The following is a 21,460-nucleotide window of genomic DNA, read 5'->3' on the forward strand; positions in this document are numbered from 1 at the left end:
CATAAGAAGAGAGGACTATCTGGAAAAGACCCTGATGTTGAAAACAAAAGGACAAGGAAATGGCAAAGAATGAGATGGTTAGTGTAATTGATGCAATGAACATGAATTTGGGCAAACTCTGGGAGACAGTGGAAGAAAGGAGGAACCAGTGTGCTATGGTCCATGGAATTGTGAACAATCAGACACAATTTAGCGACTGAATAACAAAAATGTGACACAAAGCAGAGTTTCACACTGTAAGCTAAATAGTTAAAAACTGTCACTTATCTACCTTAGTATGTGCAATAAACAAGGACTAATACGTATTGCAAAATTTCTTTACTGTATACAGCTACTTCCAGGGTCATAAACACAAAATATCCTTTGATTCCTAACTCATGCTTCTTTATAAGCTATACATACAAATACATGAAAAAAGAAAAAATTTACAAAGTACTTTAATGCTTATTTAGCTATACATTTCCAGTATAATTTTATTTATATCTAGTAAAATATATTGAGTCGAATTTATTAATTAAAAGTTCACAATCAATGTGCTTTCTTTTTGGCAATGGTAAAATAGTAAAAATTTGTGGATCCTTTACAACTACCCATAATCCTGCAAGGTTATGACTTTCAATGTGAACACAATTCCATTTAATTCTATTAATTGATAAAGAGATTCTGGTTAGATAAAAGCTGCAGTCTTTATCAAATATACTGAGCAAGCATCTTATTTTTACTCTAGTATGTGATGTAACTGAATATATTTTTATCTTGCTGGTTTTGTAATTATATTTTTATCATTGCTAATGTGTTTTTAAAAAAATGTTGCACAAATAATTTCTAAATAATAAGTACAAGAGCATCTGTTGGTTGGTATGGAAAGGTGTTTTTTTTAATTTTTAAGTGAATTACCAGAGAACAAAGAACTATAATTTAGTTTCGGTTTCAAATATAGGAAATACTGTTGGTTGTGTTCACAGTTCAGAGACTAATTGCCTTATTTGTAGTCAGGAAAGATAGAAATAGTTTCCTGCATGACAGATGGCTTTGTGACCATGGAGGAGTGTAAGCAGCATGGAGTGTTTTTATTAAAATATGTTCCTTAGTCTACAGCAAGATACAGCTTGCCCATTTGCTTGCAGACTGTGGCACAATTAGACTATGAGAAGATTAGTCAATATAATTTAGAATGTTTGGCAACAACCTTGCTTTGGGACAATTACAATAGGAATTTAATTTCAGGAACTTCCAATCTTTCTGACATATTAAGAATTCTGAATATATGCCATATTTATCATCTCAAAATAACAGTCATTTGGATACGCATCATACAACAGAAAGGCAAATTAATGAAGATTAAGGGGAAGTCACTTATTCAATTATTTGAATCAAAATCAAAGATAGAATCTCAGTGGTCAAACACAAAGTTCTTCTCTAAATGCATAATTCTGATATAATAGTATGTTAGATCTGTACCACTCACATCCCAGAATCTATAGAGCCACATTCACAGTGTACAAAATCCATTCAAGTCAGCTGTTTCTCTTTCAGGAAAAAAATAATCTAATCTCATTCTGGCTCTAATACCACATCTATATATGTATACACATTTATTTATTTATTTATTTATTTATTTATTTATTTATTTATTTATTTATTTATTTGGTTTATATATTTTAAAAAATATACACTTTTCTTTTGGACTGCCTCATAGTTCACTACTATATCATTCTGCCAGTCTTCTCATTTCCTCCTCCTTTGTCACCCTTAGCAATGGGGGTCATGCCAAGCCATCCATGGTAACAAAGACTCAGTTTCTTCCTTCCTTTTGAATTGGGACATGGGAATGTGATGACAACTTCACAAATACTTACACAAAAAATGGGTTTTCAACGGCTTACCATGTCATTTTGTTTTTCAAGAATGTTTCCTTGAGGCATTATGTGAAATAAAGTTGACAGTCAACTGGAAGTCTGTGTTTTATATTGAGCTACTTTTTCCCAAAGTATTACGTAATACTGAAATAAACGAAATAAAACTGAAATAAATCAGATATTAGCAAGACTTTTCAATGTAAATTTTTAAAACAAGAATTTTAACATTTGTAATGAAAATCTATAAAGTACAAGGATTTCTTAAGATGATCATATATAATCTCCTTTTTTGCTACGTTTTTACACAATCAAAGCAAATTATAAGGGGAAAGCTTGCTCAAGAGCATTTTAAAAACAGAAAAACATCCAGGTAGTATGTTGCAGGCAAAATTAAGACATCACCTCTCACTCCAAGCAGTTCATTTCTATCACCACAAGCCATTAAAAGGAACATTTTCTATTATGTCCCATTGCCTTCTTCTTCTGTATCGTGACTTTCTGAATGTAAGCCTAAAGTCCGTCTTATTTGTTTTTGTTACTTGGGGAATTTAATTTTATTAAGTTAATATTTAATGGGAAAGTCAACTGACAATAACGGAAGAAGTTAGCATTTTTCTTCTGCATAATATTCTCTTTTTAGAGGCAGAATCATCTTAAATTTGAGCCTACCTTTAAAGGAAAAAAAATAAAGCCTTAATGTAGAATCTCTTTAAGATTTTATTATAATAAATTTATCTTGCATTTTCCTTACATTCCTTGTGTTATTTCAGAACGTTTAACACCCACATTTTGAGACAATCTCAAATATTAAAAACAAAACCTTTGTCAGTCATGGGGAACGCTGTTAAATAACTAAGACCATCTTCCTGTTCAGAGATTCTTATACTGTGGCAAAGTAAAACAATGAATTTTTACAGCCTGTTTCTAATCTCCACCAGATAAATCTACGGAGTATTTTATTTCTATTGATCTGCATAGGATTTCAAAGAAAGAACATTCATTGCTTACATTTTTAAAAAGAAAAATGGGATGTCAACCTCATTACTTGATTACTGACAATTTAACATCTCATTCCCTCAGTACATTTTCTCAATGCTAAGTAGATGCATATTCTTATTGCAAGTCAATATTTATTTATACACGTTACTTCTATACCACTTCAGCCACTGATTTTAAGAGATTTTAACTAGATATAAAAGAAATTTTGGATTTTTCAGTCTTCACCACCCATTCAACACTGCTATAACCCAAAAAGTCATCATTCAGAAATCCATGTGTTATTTTCCCATAAATATTGTATCAGAAGCTGCTTTCTAAAACTTGTAGAACACATAAGAGCAGAAGGCTCCAGTAAATTTAGTAATATTTTCTGATAGAAGTATTTTGTTTTGTTTTTTAAATACATACTAATCTGTCATCCAGTTAGCATACTTGATTCTATCCCAATACTTTTTAAATCTCAAACTATAGGTAATCTGTGCTTACTGACTGCCTTATTTAACAACTGTTCAAAGTAACAATAGTTAAAAAACAGCTTTGCAATCAATCTTCACATTCATTACTGTTATGTTCCACAATTACATGATTACCATTTGTGCATTTCCCAACTGGCTTGCAACAAGCAGTTATAATGGAAAACACAGAAGCAAAATCATCACAGTGGCATGCTGTTTTGCTTAGTGATAATGACAAGTGAAGTTTACATTCACATGACTTTCTGTTTAATGACAACAGCACTTAGTGATGGAGTAGCTGGTCCAAACTATGATCAGTACTGGTACGTCTTGACTCTCAACATTCTTCTCAAGAATGGAATCATTTTAATCCAAAATTTCTTTTACATCTAGTTAAAATCTCTTAAAATCAATGGTTGAAGTGATATAGAAATAATATGCATAAATAAATACTGACTTGCAATAAGAATATTTATCTACTTAGTATTGAGAAAAAAATTATACTGAGGAAATGAGATGTTAAACTGTTGGTTGTTATTAATGCTTTCAAGGTCAATACTGACTCCTGATGACTACATGGACAAGTCCATGAACATTTCTTGGCAATATTTTTCAGAAATGATTAGCCACTGCTTTCTTCCTAGGACTGAGGATATGACATACCAATAATCATCCAGCTGGTTTTGTGTCTAACGCAATAAGCCACAACTATGTGGTACAAAATGCTAAACACATTCAAACAAATCACATTATATCTTAGTGTAATACATAAACTCAAACTTTTATTTATTGGGAACATGTATATGCCCACCCAACACAAACAAAACAGTGTGACTCTGGATGGCATATGAAAATCATCAAAAAAACAAATGTAAAAGATAATGGCAAACTTCATTAAAAGCCAACTAAGACAATATAGTTATTATTAAAACTAAAATATATTATATATTTGAGTGACCACTTCTCCCCCAATCACATCTACCCACCCCAACGTTTGGCAGAAAAGACATATTGTGGGTCCCAAACAGTAAGGAATGTCATCTGAAAGGACAAAGGGGAGCCTTTTCTGCAGTCGCACCCACTCTCTGGAACATAATTCCCTCTGGGGTCAGACTATCCCCAACTTTATTGACCTTCTGGAAGGGCCTGAAGACATTCCTTTACCACCTGGCCTGAAAATCTGGTAATGTGGAGAATGCAAAATGGCTATATTGATAGTGAAAACCATAGTTTTTAATGGTTTTAATGATCTTTATCAATGGTATTTCATTAATTTATTTATTAATGGTGTTTGGTTATTTTTGCACTTTTTTCTGTTTTTATTTCTGTAAGTTGCCCAGAGAGCCCTATAAATGAGGTAATTGGCTACATAAATCAAACAAACTTATCAGATTGGAAAATTCTACTACTTCTACCCAAAAGGCTCAGGGAAAAAGCCAAGACCTAACTGCCTTTCTAAAGGCCTGCTCTTTTCTAAAAGTATGTTCTAAAAGAGCAATTTGGTAACTAAAGAAAAAAATACCCTCATGCTTCTTCCCCAGTAATCAATTTCTCTCCCCCATAGCCCTATTTTTTTAATTAATTCTCTATAACCACAATCAGCAGCTATTCAACCCGAGTTTGAAACTTATTTCAAAGTGTAGTCATCTAAATATAGTTCTTTCTTAAGGAGGCCTAGTCTAGAGAAAAAAAATCTCATGATAAAGCACAGCATGATGTCCTGTTTTATTAACTCAAAACAGAATTACCAGTTCTTCCAAGTCCATATAAAACAGGAATCTATAGTTACAGCAGTTTTGAGGATTGTAGGAAAGAGAAGAAACACATGAATCTCAATGGTTTTATCAAAGATTTCCAACGTGTCTTTTACCCAATGAGAATTATTTAACATTATATTGCAAAAATGGGCTCAGACAAAATCTGCTTCTTTCTTGTTTTCTCTCATCTACTTTGTTTTAGTAGATTCCTGATTTATCAGAAAAATTTAGTTTGCTAAGCAATCTAGGACCATGCAGAATGCAGGTAGTCCTTAACTAACAAGCACAACTGAACCCAAATTTTCTGTTGCTTCTGTTAAGACAGTTGTTAAGTAAATTTTGCCCCATTTTACACCCTTTCTTGCCACAATTGTTAAGTGAATCACTGCATTTGTTAAGTTAGTAACACAGTTATGTGAATTTGGCTTCCCCCTTGACTTTGCTCATTAGAAGGTTGCAAAACTCAATCACATGACCCTAGGACACTGCAATCATCGTAGGTATGAGTTAGTTATCAGGGATTTGTATTTTGATCACATGACCATGGGGATGCTGCAATGGTTGTGTGAAAAATTGTCACTTTTTTCAGTGACGTTGTAACTTCGAACAGTCATTAAATGAACTGTTGTAACTTGAGGACTACCTATAGAGAAGGAGTACTCTAGTCAATAGTTCACACAATCACAATCCTGCTCATCTGAATCAATATTAAATTCTGCCTTGAATGTATGTGAAATCTGCCAATGAGACTGGGGGAACTTTTGCAAACAACAACAAACGTTATAGCCTAAGATTGGGGGAGTGGGGGGGGAGTCTAATATTTAACAATTATGTAAATGTTCCTCTAATCAAACATGCAGTGTGATCTCTAAACCAACCCCCTGGCCATGGTCCACTACTGGACTGTGAGCTGTTCAGAACTGGACCATGGAAGTAGCAGGCAACCAGGTGCGCATCCCCATGTGTGTGAGCAGCAGGTGAGCATGTGTGCATTTGCTCCATTTGTGCAAGTGGCGGGCGCATGTGCCTACCAGTCACACTATTGGAGTTGCATGTGCGCATTTGCCCACTGCTCATGTGAAAGCATCTCCTCTCCCCACCAGTCCCCAAAGCCAGAAAGGTTGCGGAACTCTGCTCTAAACAACAAATAAATAGAATTATGGCCAAAATTAGGATTTAGGGTTTTAGTCCTACCCTGGTCTATTCTGGAGAAGTAAAAATTTTCACTACTTTCTAAGCAATTATAGCACACCACATGCCTAATTTGAAGCCCATTTAAAAAAAATATATAAAACATTCTTGGCCACAAATATATAAAATAATCTCTCCCCATTCCCACAAACATTCAGAAATTTCAGCTTACCCTTACAGAAAAAAATGCAAGGAGATTGTTGTCAAGATCTTGCAAAGTATCACAATGTCACACATTTCAGTGATGTAAAGATCTAAAAATCAAGGAGATGAGACATTTTTAAAAGCATAAAAGCAAAATAATACATAGCGAGGTAATTTTTTTCTTACAATTTTCAATTACTTTTAACTCTTTATAGTATTTTAAAATGCTACATACTACCTACTTCGATTAGTAGCTCTGTACTATTTATAAGTTGAGTTTAAATTTTTAAAGCATTAAAAACTTATGAAAAGTTTTTATTCTTTATTAAGATTTGTTAGAAATAAACAAAAGACCATAGTGTTTCAGTTATTTCTAGATTGATATTAAATGAATCTGTACTGGAAAAGAGAATTACAAACTATTTTCCTAGATTTAAGGTGATATTCATCCCCCAGACCGTAGAACAGATATGAACAGCCAAATTCAGTTGGACTACATTTTATAACAGGCCCTTGCTGATAAGGATTAGAATTTATTCATTATTCATGAACATTACTCATCTGACACACTTTTTATTTCTTGTAATTAAAATGCTAATTTACCAGATTTCAATGCAACAGATTTTGCTCAGAATTTACTAATTTTCCATATTGATTAGCATCAATTGTTTAATTACCAGATTCACAAATGACATAAATTGCCAATAGAGGAGAATATTCAATATCAGGATTGAAATGGGAGGTCCTTGGTGCTTTCTGAGCTTGCTTGTATTCCTGCAGACATTTCATTTCCCAAACTAGGTAATATCATCTATGCTCTTAGGGAGTAGGGTTTGCTCCCATTTTATATTCTAGTAGTGGCTTGCCCTGTCCATGTTGGTGGGAGTGATCTAGGTGGTTCTTTTGTTGAGCTGGTCACTGTTAGCTTGTTTGGCAGTTCCAAAACATCTCCTCTACAGCAATCAGCACTCAGATGAGCAGAGATTAACATCATACCAGCAACTAAGATGTAAACAATAACTTAACTTCCAAACAAGCAAACAGTAAACAGCCCAACCAAAGAACCATCTAGACCACTCTCACCAACACTGACAGGGCAAGCCATTAAAATATAAAATAAAAGCAAATCCCTCTCCATACTAGCACTGAAGATATTCCCTAGTTTGGGTAATGAAATGTCTGCAAAAAAACAACCAAGTTCAGAGAATATCAAGGAACCCTCTTAAACAAAATGGTTCTTCACAAAAAAACTGTAGATTTCATTACCAGATCACAATAAACTGGACGATGAAAAAATACATAATTTATAAAAAGTCCAGTTGTTAAAAATGCCTCCATAAACACAAGCAGCCTATTTCTCATGTCACTCTTAGCTAGGAAATATAAAGACACTATTACCCTTCTTACAATATGAACTTCACAGTGACCTCTGGATAATCACTCTGGGGACAAGAGTCCAGACTAGACAGATCTGTACAAAATTCCATTAGTTGTTAGTGAAGAAGTTTGAGGTTTTAATTTTGATACCAATTAACAATGATTTGTTTTGGATCAAATATGGCTTCTGAATATTTTTATTCTCTATATATCATAATATTTAATCTTAAAATTAACAATGAATATGTGAGAAAGACAAAATCATAACTGCCCAGAAGAGGGTGCAACAGGCATACAAACAAAAGCTAATGAAAAATTTTCCTATCAAGAGATACAGTCTCCAAAGGTAAACGTAGACCCCCACCCCAAAAAAATTACCTTCCTACTCTGGATCTGACCTTTAAGGGAAAAAGTCATCTCCTCAAAACAGCAGCAGGGGAAAAAAATCACAAACTCACCATTCTATAAATGTGCTAGATCAGAACATCAATCACTTGGATTAGAAAGTGTTAAAACCCTATAATATTTAAGCATGCATTATGACAAAAATGCTAAGTATATCCTCAAAAGCTAAGTAATCTAGGGGGTAGACCACCAGGAAATAACAGGTTTGTAAATTAGACTTAATATTAAAAAACACACACAAAGAAGGCAATGAAAACTAATTTTGCTAATTGGATACTTTTGTGAAGATAACAGGAGTTGTGCTTGAATCAAAGACTTTATGCTAAAATTAGAGGACATGAAATAAATTGTGAAATATATTTCTTCAATGTTATATTACTATTTTTCTTATACTTAAGATTGTGACTGATGAATTTTATGTTATAAACAAAGTACACATAAATATTCAAACACACCCAAAGTCATTCAGCACAAAGTAAGTACTTTGTTAGAGGATTCCCCCCTGAAGTGAACCTTATGGCCTATTACTGAGACATTTTGAGATATTCTGCAAAAATGTTACCGAATTAACTCAAAATTAATTGGAAACAATTGTTCAAATAATAAGCAGTATTCCTTATTTATATATATAATATATAAATATAAATATATATTTATATTTAAGTGATGCAGTTACAAGCCTTCTCTGAAAAAGATATAAAATTCTTAAATTTCTATTCCCCCCCCCACTGCTAATCCAGCATCTTAATCACTACCATAGATGCCACTTTCTGCAACTAAGGATATAGATATACCAATCTATCATAAACTTCCTATCCAAAATAATATAGGAGTTCAAATGTTGGAGGGATACTGTGGAGACTCTGCCTCAAATCTATCCTAAGTCACAGTAACTCACAGGATAACTTTGGACCAGTCATTCTTTCAGCCCAACCTTCTTCACAAGTTGGTTGTAAGAAAAATAGGAGGAAGCCAACACTAGGTACATTGTCCTGAGCTCCTGAACAAAACGCAGAATATAAATCCAAATAACTTTCAAAATCGCGATAGGATAGGATAGGATAGGATAGGATAGGATAGGATAGGAAAGGAAAGGAAAGGAAAATCATGTTATAATCACTGTTCCTGACCCCCCCAAAAATATCATTTCTACCATCTGCTGTGTCAAAAGATCCTTGAAGAAAGAAGATTCCAATTATTGTTGTTTTTATATTTATAATTTATTCTTATTTTTTGCACTGCTATTGAAGCTAGTTGTAAGGTGCCTTGATGGTATTTGTATTCCAAAATAATTCAAATAAATAAGCTTCACATTACTAATACAGTCAATTTATTATTAAATGCTTATTCTATCCAATATTAGAACCTGGGGGGTTCACTGAAACTAGGATTGATAGGTAGAGAAATTTATATATGATAATGATATATTGCCTGCTAGCTTTAAGGGCCATACACTATCTCCTACATTGCAATCAAAATGTTTTTAGCTAGGGGGAAGGGAAGGGGATCACTGCAAACTTCACTTGTCACCTATGTAATACAGAAAAGTGAAATACTTAGGCCTTTCACTTGATTTCATGTACAAGGAAACTTAAGAGATTTCCATTTAGTAGTCCGTATGCAAAGAACAAATTTCTATCCAGATATTTCCCTGAAATAATAGAAAATGACACTGCATCTGAAGTAGTGTAGATGAAACAAACATGTTAGCAGACATTCAAGCATAATGGATATGCTCTCTCCTTCCCTCCCCCCAATTAGGCTGCATGGTACTTCATACGGAATCTAAACTGCTGGTTATGATCACTTTGTATTGATTTCAACAGTAAAATATAATAATACCCATGAATCCAAACCTAAATGTTTTAACAAAACAGTATTTAACTGCATCTCATTAATATGAGCTAGAAGACTGTCCAGTTCTCTGAATAAACATTGAAATAATAATTTGAGCAAATTCATTCTGCCTTATATTCTACCAACAGCTGTAGATATCTCTGTTAAACTTTTACTGAATTTCATAAGTACTTCTATATCCAAAATAATAGATATTCCTGATAATAAAGATAAGAGCATCTTAACAGTTGCCAAAGCACCAATTGTAACTTCCGTTGGCTAATCTGGCAACTGTCTAGCCTTTCCTAAAAAAAGCTACTTGAATAAGCACAAAACATTTCAAACCTAAAAGAAAATAAGTCCAGTTGCAATGACTCAACTCCCAGATAACTCTACGTGGATGACTGAGAATCTTCACTGACATATTTTCTCTAAATAGTTATCATAAAGAGTTTCTATTTCCTCTCAAATATTCGTTTTTTCTGCTATTTCAATTTCTGAAAGATTGAAAAATTAATCTCCCTATTTTTTTGTTTTTTATTTATTGGAGAAAAGCTCGAATTCATCTTGTTGCTTCCAACATCCCTGCAAAGCTAACACAAATGGCGCATCTTAACATCACATCACTGAAGAAAGCTGGAAACAGCCAGAGGAACTTGCTTTTAGTTTTAGAGACAGGCATTTCAACACAAGATGAACCTGACTGTATCTTGAATTCTGACAAAGATTACCACTTGTCAGGCTTGTATGATTTGTTTATTGCTTAATAATTTACAGATTTGATTAATCTATTTTTTTATTTTTTTATTTTATTTTTTTATTTTGATTACATTTATATCCCGCCCTTCTCCGAAGACTCAGGGCGGCTTACAAGCTTAGCAGTAGCCTTCATTCTATGTATATGCCTGCATGTTAGGGCTTTCACACACACCCCAAGCGGCATTATTACAAAGTCAGCTTATTGCCCCCAACAATCTGGGTCCTCATTTTACCTACCTTGGAAGGATGGAAGGCTGAGTCAACCTTGAGCCTGGTGGGATGCGAACCTGCACTAATTGCAGGCAGCTGGTGTTACTTAAGGAGGCATCAGCCCACTGCTCCACCAAGGCTCTTTCTATACTTCTATACATTTGTAAAGCTGATTTCCTGAAAATTTCATTTAAATTTTAGAAAATGGTCTGTTAAACAGATGTACCATTTATAGTTGGCAAGTATTTTGCCCCTTTAACAAAGTGCCTTATACCAGGGCTCCCCAAACTCCGGTCCATGGACCGGCACCGGGCCACGGCATGCCAGCAACTGGGCTACACAAACAAGCAAAGTCCTATCCGCAGGATGCAGACAGCACACGAAACCACACACACTCTGGTCCACGGAAAAATCTGTGTCTATAGAACTGGTCCCTGGTGTCCAAAAGATTGGGGGCCTCTGTCTTATATTACTTTATAAAATTACTCCATATGCGTTATATTAGAATTATTTCAAGTGACAAAATTTCCAAAATGTTTACGATAGCCAATAATTACTCCTAAAAAACTTCCCACATATATTTTGCTAATTAAAAACTTCTTTAAAAAGTTATAAGATTACACTTAAAGATTTTTAGCATTTGTTATATAATATTCATTCAGCATCAATATCAAAAACCTTCAGACATGAATTTCCTGATTTATTGAAAATTATACAAAGTGCAAAATTCTTTCTGCTATTTCTAAAAATTGGATTCTACATTGGGAAGCAAGAGAATCATTTTATCAATTATAAACATTTATTTCCACCAAGAACTTCTAACTACTATACAACTGTAAAATTACTTATAGAAATATCATGATTATATTGTAAGTTCTATTTCACCAGCTTATTGTAATTCTATAAATAAATATTTACTGCAGAATAAATTATTTCAGTGCATGATAAAGTGCAGGAACCTCACAATTGCATCACAGCCATTCTTAAGAGATTAGCAAACATGACAGAATAAATGTTTAGGTCCAATATGATAGATGTACATACTTATGAAGTGAAATATTAGATCATAATTTAAAAGAATGTATTGCAGTCATTCTAGACCAAGACAATCAAGCAGATGCTGTCCAGATGTTTTGGATTCATGGCCCAACAACTGCAGCCAGACACTAACTAGCCTATACTAGCAACTATAATATTAGCAAATCAAAATTCATCTTCAATTAATACAGCTTAGAAGCAATTAGGCCTTTAGTTAAAGTGCTTGGAACAGAGTAATGTATGGAGTGCAAAGTATATTATTAATGAATCTAGAAAACTCAGGGTGAAACAAAAATTACATATGAATAAAAACCCACACTCAGGAATTTAAAAGTTTTTTGAAATCTATGTAACAAACTGAACAGTGGTTTATGTATTTGTCTTTTAAAACTAACAGTAGGAACAATCTGAAGAAAAATATGAGTGGTAAAATAATAAAGGCAAATTCACAAGCACTACAGAATATTTGGATTAGGCTTTATTTTATTTTTACATCATTAAAAGCATTTTATTACAAGAATTTTATCAAAATTACCAGTTTTATTTGCATACCAAACTTTAAAGTTCTATTAAAAGTAGCAAATAAAACATTTTAACAGTTGTCAAGTAAAATGCTGTACATTCTTCTCCAGATAAATACCCATCAAAGTTAAAGGAATTTAGAAGTATGCATAGAATTTCACTGCAAATTTAGGCACTCTTACTTTGGATCAAGAATTGTTAAGTGAGACTTCAACTTAATGCTTAAAGCATAGATAACTTGTTCAAATATACTATGTTAATGTAATATGGTACATTACAAAGTATCTGCTAAAAGTTCAAGTACTAATACCACTTAACAGTAAACTTACAGCAAGTTTTACAATTTCCATTTGTAATATCTCTCTATATTTATTCGCAATATATATTTTAATGTGTTCTTGTTAATTACAAATAAAACATTCATTAGTAACTTCACAAAATAGAAAAGCAAGGTCTGTGGTCATTAATATTATGGAACAAATATTTAATATTAAGAGCAAAACAAAGTAGAATTGTCCACATACTAATTAACCTTTTGGTCAAGTATGTATGTATGAATAATGCTTGTCAACAAAGACCTAAATACATGGTAAAATGAATCTACAACTGTTTGAATCCAGAAACTGCCTTACCGTGCAATGCAGACTTTGAGAAATGTCTGCTAACTGCTGGTATCTAACAGGGAATATACACTAATTATCATCAAAAACCTAATCTAAGTACACCCACCACTGGCCTATTTTAATCTAAATTTAAAACATTTTCCTCCTACTTTTCAAGCAAATCCTTAACACTGGATTTGCTTAATGTTTCACATAGAAGAGTACATATGGGAAGGTTTCCACACCCTTTTTAAAATACCAGAGTATTTGATGGGGAAAAAAAAAATAAAGCCAGCAAGCAACCAGCCTCTGAATTAATTACGTCTCTCCTCAGTCAAACTGCCATTTCCAGACTTCTATCTGGGGCTTTTCCTTGATAGAGAAAATCCGGGGGTTACAGAGACAAGAAAGAACACGACGAATTGTAGTAAGCAACACAGCCCGCTTAACCCCCCCTTTTCAAACTACATTATATCCACCCTACGGAGCTGGGGGAGGGTTTGAGGAGGAAAAAGTAGGCCACTCACATCTTTAAAAGAGTAAAGTTTGCTATGGCGAGATTTTGGGAGGTGGTCAGAGAGGAGAGGGGAGGAGGGAAACTGAGGAAAGAGAAAGAGTAAGGGAGAGCAAAGCAGAAATAATGGGAGGGGAGGGCGGCTCGATCGAGAAAAGAACCAAGAAGGAAAGGAGAATTGCTTCCTTCCGTCCTCTCCTCTCCCGAGGGAACCGTGACCAGCTGGCAGCCGTCGCCGTCGCTATTAAGAGCCTGGTAGAATTTAGCTCCCAGCCTCCGGCTGGTTTAGGCCTTCATCACCTGTCTGGGACCAGAGCAAGCAACGCTTCCAACCCTTCCCCCTCCTTCCCGGGTGTGTAGGTATGGAGAGGGCTCCCACAAGGAAGGAAGGAAGAGGAAAGAAAAGAAAGCGGAGCTCTGACCTACCCAGCAATCTCTCTCAGAAGTCTCGGCGGAAGGCGGCCCCAGCTTTCCTCGGAACTGGCAGGAGCCGGTAGAGCCCGGACCGCTGCAGCAGCGGCGACACCCGGCTCCGAAACCCCAACGCCGCCGCAGCTATGGGCTTGGGTGTAGTTAGCGAGGGGTGGTGGTGGGAGGCCGGTATGGATCGGGAGGAGGGCTCACGAGGAGGAGCGGCTTAATTTCTCCTTACCTCGCTCTCCGGCTTTTCCACAGAAAGAACAGCAGCATTCCCCGAACTCTCGCTCGGCGCCAGCGGCCGCCGTTCCCTTGCAGACCGCAGCCCCCTCACAACTCTCGGCCCATCTTCGTATCTCCTCCCTCCCTCTCGGTGTGCCCGGCTTCGTAATGGCGGCGGCTTGAGCCTCCCCCAGCACTGGGTTTGCTGACGGACCCGCGTCTCTCTTCACTCTCACAGAGACGCTCGGCGCCCCCCCCCTTCTCCCTTCCCCGCCCCCACCTCTAACTTTACCTCAGCAGCTTTCCCTGCCTTCCCTCCCCCCCCTCCCTGTTCTTGCCCGCCGCCGCCGCCGCCGCCGCCGCCACCGCGGCTCTGCGCGCGCGCGCCCCCGAGGCCTACCCCAGGTGCGCGTGCGCGGAAAAGGACCTCATCAACGTTGCCGTTTCTTTACTGGGCCGCTGTCGTCGTGGTGAGGTTCCCTCGGAGCCCTGCCTACGCAACATGCGCGTGAGAGAGCTTCGTCTCGGGCGCGAGCTCACCCGGTTTTTTTTTTTTGTATATGTCAGGGGTCGGCAACCTCGGCTCTTTTATGACTCGTGGACTTCAACTCCCAGAATTCCTGAGCCAGCTGGCTCAGGAATTCTGGGAGTTGAAGTCCACGAGTCATAAAAGAGCCGAGGTTGCCGACCCCTGGTATATGTGTTCCCTCTCCGTCTCCTCCTCCTCCTCTTCCCCCCCCCCCTCCCCGCACATACACAAACGCTCCCACGGCTTGCTTGTAAGGGATCGAGCGGGGAGAAGGCGATGGTTCCTCACGGTTCTCGTTTCGGACCCTGCGACTGAAAGCGGTAGAGAAGGAATAACGAAGTGTTTGGATCCGACCGTTTGGCAAAAAGCTGTGGTCCTTAGAAACCGACGGAAGTGTACGTGAACTCTCTAGGGCAGGGGTCGGCAACCTCGGCTCTTTTATGACTCGTGGACTTCAACTCCCAGAATTCCTGAGCCAGCACAGCTGGCTCAGGAATTCTGGGAGTTGAAGTCCACGAGTCATAAAAGAGCCGAGGTTGCCGACCCCTGCTCTAGGGAAACGAGTAAACCTCTCCGCCTACAAAATCTTTCAGGATTTAAGATTATACATAAGCAGAAATATCAGTGCGCCGAGAGTACGTCCGAAGAGGCGTTTTTTCAAGCGTTTTTCCAAGGTCGGTCGACTGGCGTGATTTCTCTTTCATGCGTTACTTTCCTAACACGCCTATCCTGCCAAGTCTTCAGAGCAACTCCCCAGCTCGCTACGGCCCTCGGGAGAAGGCGAAGAAGGAGAGCAAATGGCATGCCCAAGACTACACAGGCACGAGTTTCATAGCCCAATGGAAGAATTAATGAATTTTCCCACCCCGAGCTACAGCGGGGGCTGGTTCGTGGTTTGAGATGCGGTTGGAAACGAGTTTCCTTCAAGTGGATCCCTCTTTGATCCATAGCCTGGATCAGGAGGACTTCCCTCACAACAAGGGGGCTGAGCCCCTGAAGGAATGGCACATCTTCTGGTACGCCTGGCAACGCAACTTTGAATGGATGGAGAAGAAAAAGGACCTAAATTCAGCACCTCTGTAGAGATTGGGAGGAGTGAAGTTAATCAGGTTTCATTATAGGCATCACTTAGCATAAGAAGTTCCACAGCATTTGTAACTGTCTGGTATAATGTTTTCTGCAGCGTTGGCACTGACGTACACAGTGTAAACTCAACAGAAATTGACGTTTTTTTGCTGCTAGAGAGAAGTAATGTTTTCTATCTGGGAGTAAATTACTGCTTTGAGAATGGAAGGGTGAATGCATCCAAACAACAAACAAATGCATTGCAGAAATTGTTGTGGTCATAGTTATAACAAAATTAATTGATTAAGTTGTAATGAAAACCTAGCCGCTAGGCATTCATTTGCACAATTAAATATGTTCCATTAAACTCAAAAATGCATCCTATTGCAGGATATCTGAAGTTACCTGTTGCTCATTGTCAACATCACCATTCCATTACTTTTGCAGTAGATATATTGAATGTCCAAAAGCCACATAGTATTTGCTGTTATAATTTGATAATTTAAGGAAATTATAACATTTATAGAATATTTTCTTAGAAAAAATTTTTCAGTGTGTTATTGATTAAAGCAATTTGCCAGGCTAACATGTATTGGAAAATAGCACAAAACTATTAAGTACAGGTTTTGGTCATTCAGTAGCAGAAAGATAACCTGTTGTACTGATTAAAGGAGCAGGTACCACTGAATCTTGCTGTGAGTCTCATATGACACATACATTGCATTACTGAAACAAGTTTAAAATATTTAAAATATTAGTATAACTGTTAGGGGTTAAGCTGCACCTTGAGAATATTTATGATTTTTTAAACTTGATGTAGACGTTGTTTACATTTATTAACTTTTTTGCTTGGTCTGTGAAAGGATGCATTAAAGATGGAGATTGCTTCCACTGCAAACAGTACACTTTACCTTACCCAACAAGCAATTCTACAGTACTGTATTTTGAAAATAAGGAAAACAAAAAATTATTTTGCAAAGAAAACTTGGGAAATAGGAAGATAACAGTTGATGAAATCAAAGCTATAACATTTCCCAAACCTCCTCTGAGAGAGCCAGCTTGGTGTAGTGGTTAAGGTACCAGGGTAGATACTGTGTGACTGTAAGTCCTGCTTGAGGATTGATGCCAGCTGTGTGACCTTTGCTCAGATCTAGGAAGAAGGCAATGGCAAACTACTTCCGAAAAATCTTGCCAAGAAAACTGCAGGGATTTGTCCAGGCAGTTGCCAGGAGTCAAAAACCTCTTGAAGGAACCAAAACAAACAAAAAACCCTCCTCTACTCACTGCTTAGCAGTAGAGAAAGTTCCTGGACATGAATAAAATATGAATTAAATAGACTGAGAAAGCATAAGAGACAGGACCAAACAGCATCATTGTAGGATATGTGTGTATAAAGTAGGTTGACAGCATATTAATGAAGTAGCTTGAAGTACTGAATACAAAATTGTTTGGACAAGTCCAAGAAAGATTGAATAGCAGTAACTTAGTAGATTCTATGATCCAATGAAGACACTGAACATTGAGGAACAGAATAGTCTTAAATATAAAATATTCATTGGAGAAATTCAACTTACCTTTTATAACATGTAAATACATATTTTTCGCACATAATATCACACTATCCTTTACAGTGATTTCCAAGAAAAGATCATTGCCAACATTGAAACTGAATGATTTTTTAATACTATTCCAATATATTATTTCAAAAATATGTTGGCAGTTGTGAATAACATAATTATCATCACTCTTTCCTCTGCCATTAATCTTTCTAGGAGAATGATCAATATGTTTGCAAATAAAATTCATGCATTTAAAAATGCTCAATAGTTGAGTCTTATTGGCAGTGGAGTGGAAGCACATTTCAATATATATGTAGGTAAGGCTAATGGCTGAGAAAAATAACTTTGATAAAAAATTTGGAATATGATAAATAATGCTAAGTTGTAGTTTTAATGCTTAGTTTCCAAAGTGCTGAAGGAATACATGATAGTATTTTGCTACTGCGAAGTGGGTTTTAGCATCCATCTCCAGTTGTCAATGGAGATTCTTAATCATCCAGATTCTTAATCATTATGATTGTCCCAAAGGTGCTTTTTATAGAAGGAAACTGGTCTTTCTTGGAAGTCCAAAAAGTCCAGTTCCTTTTTGGAAAAAGCACTTTGAGACATCAATCTCCAGAATCATCTCTGTATATCATTGGCAAGGCAGAAACAATGTCCTTATCATGGACTGCTGAACATTAGCTATATTATTACACAGACAGTAAAAATTAAACTGGAATATTACTACATTTTTCTGAATTGGATTTTTAAAAACTCCACCGGAAATTGAAAACTTAGCAATTGTGGGCTTTTGGGGAGGAAGAATGGTGTATAGCAGTGGTGGCGAACCTATGGCACGCGTGCCAGAGGCGGCATGCTGAGCTCTCTGTGGGTACGGGCCATTGCCCCAGCACACACAGTCTCTAAAAGTTTGCGATCACTGGCCTAAGGCAAGTCAGCCCAGAGCCGCCATGGGGAAGCACCCCCTCCCCCGCAGCAGTGCAGCCACACCTCACTTATGGGTGGGCAGGGCAGGGCCTCGCAGAGGAGGAGGAGCTCGTCCCTCCTTGATAAGCTGCAGCTGCGCTTGGGCAACCTGTAGGAGCCCGACCCCGTTGCACTAGCCATGTGGTTGATGCTCCTGCTGCTCTGGCAGCACCTCCAAATGGCCGTCCTTCAGTGGGTCTTCTTCCTGGCACTGGGTGAGGATGAGACGGTGCAGCCGGCGGCAAACTTGGCTGTGTCCCAGCTGCAGGGGAGGTTGCAGGAGAGGCAGTGCTGGCCAGTAGTCATGGCCAGTGTGGGGTGGCAGGCCGATGGCTGCGAAGGGAGCCTGAGGCTGGGGCAGGCAGGCAGTTATGGTGCCCGGCTTGGCTCTTGCGGGGGGTGGCTTGCCTTGCTTCATGGGCTGCCTTCCCAAACCCCAACTGCTCAAGCCCTGCAGGGCGCCACCACTTCCTCTCAGCTGGGGCTGTCCACGGGTGGAAGCAGCCGGAGCGGCGGGCTCCTGAGCATGTTCAGAGTGCCACAGCTGCCACTGCTCGGAGGCTGACGAGGTGGAGCAGAGGGTCACCCGCTGCCTCTCTCGTAGCCCAGTGCTGCCTGGGGTTTTACCTGGTGCTGCTGCTCAGGAACAGCTGGCTACTGGCGCACAGCTACGTGGCCTGGCTCTACCTGGACTGGGAAATGCCATCTTGCGGGGGGGTGCTGCTCCACCTGGGCCTCTGGCGATACTTCCAGGACTATTTCCCCATCACGGTGAGCAGAGGAACAGTGAGGCTCCCACTGCTAGTGGGGGTGTCAGGCCTGGCAGGACACCCACTTTCTCCATTTGGGGGTCACCGGCTCCACCAATATGGCCTTGGCAACAAACCTCCATGGGCCACGAGAACACGTGGCTCAAAGTGGTGCTGGAATTTCTTGGGGAGAACCACCCAAGCATGGTGGGGGTCTCTCTCCTTTAAGTGTACGGCCCAAACCTCATCTCCATTGTCAAGTCAGTGTTGCTGCGTAGGCCCCCTTCCACAAATGCCATCCTTTCTGTGCCCCCTCAGTCAGAATGTGCTGGCACTTTTTAGACTTTTATTTTTACTTTAAGCTTTTATTATCCCCTGCCTGCTGCAGCTGACTCTGGTCCCCATCTTCTAGGAAGCAGCCACTCCCCCGCCCCCATTGACACTGCCCAAACTAAATGCGCCCCTTTCACTGCACGGGGCTACTGTTTCTACCGCTGTTGATAACCGCTCCATACATGCGTGCACGCATCGACTGGTCTACTGCTTCCATGTCTCTGTTGTTAGGCCACCAGTCCAGCCCCCCTGCCACAGTCTCAACGGAAACAGGGTGTTTGGTACCTTGAGAGCAGAGGGTGGGGCTGGAAAAGCCCCGGCCGGGTGGGGGAGTATGCATACACTCTTCTTCTCAAGGAGTTTCTCTCTGAACACTCATTTGCATGTTGCCAGGCCACATGTGAAGGCACACATGGGCTCATCTCAGGAGCGGCATTGCCCACACATTGCCCATGATAATTAAGCAAATCATGTGGTTGTAAGTCTGAATCCAGTTTATCTAATGGGTGGTTTTTTTTGCCAGACAAAGGCAAAAAATACCACAACATGCCATCATGTGATGGCAAGAACTGCTTGCCAAGCACCTAAAAATGTGGTCATGTGACTGCAGGGTAGCGCAGTAGATGTAACATCAAATCTGTCATAATTCAAATCGTCTTAAGCAACTGGTCATATGTCATCTGTAATTTCATTAAGAGTGTCCTCCACTTTTAATCATTGCAGTATTTTCAAAGAAAATCTGTTAAGGAGGAAATACTCAAACAAATGCTATTTTGAAGTACCCTGAGTCCTGGAAGAGTATCCCATCTTGCATCATTACAGGTTGTTCTTGAATTATAACCACAATTGGGATCAGAATTTCTGTTGCTAAGCAAAGTGGTAGTTAAGTGAGTTGCACTTAATTTTATGATCTTTTATTGCTAAACGAATCACTGCAGTCATTAAGCAAATCCGACTTTCCCGATTGATTTTGCTTGTGAGAAGGTCACAAATGGGGATCACATGATCCTGGGATGCTGCAATCATCATAAATACATGCCAGTTGTCAAGCTCTCAAATTTTGTTCGCATAACCATGGGAATGCTGCAAGGATCATAAGTGCAAGAACTGGTCATAACTCACTTTTTTCAGTGCTGTTGTACCTTCAAATGGTTGCTAAATGAATGGTTTAAAGTCAAGGAGTACTTGTATTCCATAAAAGAATTGAATGCATAAACTGTAAGCATTGCTGATATAATATATTCATTAAACAGTTAAACTCCAGTAATTGTAAATGGCCAGTTAGCGTTATTGCAGCTGGTATTACTATGAATACCCAAATAATATTTTACCCAATTATTACCCCTTGTAATATGTGGCCAAAGAATCTTTATTATAGTAAATTGAAACTTAGTACATTTGCTTACCCACATTACCCACATTCGGGAGAAGGGCGGTATACAAATATAATAAACTATAAACTAATAAACTATATTGCTCATATTTCAACAGTTGTGCATCTTTGCCTAATTATCATAAAGTCATAAAATGCATGGGGGTGAAAAGTCATAGTTAAATAAAAATGTAACTATATATCAATAGACATTGGTCTATATAGATAATGCCTATGTAGACATTGGTTTGAGAGAATAGAAGAGTTTTCTAAACAAATGTTTTATTGTATCAATCAATTAGACGCTATGGAAACAGCCAGGAAATTAGATTTAGACCGGGAACAGGAGAAGGCTTGCAACCAGCAGGTATCAGTCATAATTCCTGGGAAACAGGGTGTGTGTGAGGCTCGATCTATGTCACCATAACTCCTTAGATGTATTGATCTATTTGGGACAATGTTAAGTAAAAAGGTTTTGGATGAAATTATGACTTCCTTTTGTAATACATTACAGTTCCAAATGCCTTTGGGACCTAGAAGAATGTAGATATTAGGTGAAATAGATTCTTAGTTATTT

General features: G+C 38.1%; 1 protein-coding gene across 9 annotated transcripts in view; it reads right to left on the bottom strand.

The window, feature by feature from the left end:
* ARHGAP5 (Rho GTPase activating protein 5) overlaps nt 1-14,543 on the bottom strand; it is a 37,607-nt gene extending 23,064 nt beyond the window's left edge. For 3 of the 9 annotated variants that reach the window (XR_014490833.1, XR_014490834.1, XM_083349467.1), the window contains exons 1-3: nt 14,321-14,543; nt 6,434-6,515; nt 1,860-2,003 (exon numbers count right to left, since the gene is read on the bottom strand). The gene's annotated coding sequence lies outside the window, so the exon portion shown is untranslated. Of the gene's footprint in view, nt 1-1,859; nt 2,004-6,433; nt 6,516-14,094 lie in introns of all 9 variants that reach the window. The other 6 variants (XM_083349471.1, XM_083349469.1, XM_083349468.1 and 3 more) reach the window with 6 other exon arrangements.
* Between the last annotated feature and the right edge of the window lie 6,917 nt (nt 14,544-21,460).

Source organism: Vipera ursinii (assembly GCF_947247035.1).
Source record: "Vipera ursinii genome assembly, chromosome: 1".
Taxonomy (NCBI): Eukaryota; Metazoa; Chordata; class Lepidosauria; order Squamata; family Viperidae; genus Vipera; species Vipera ursinii.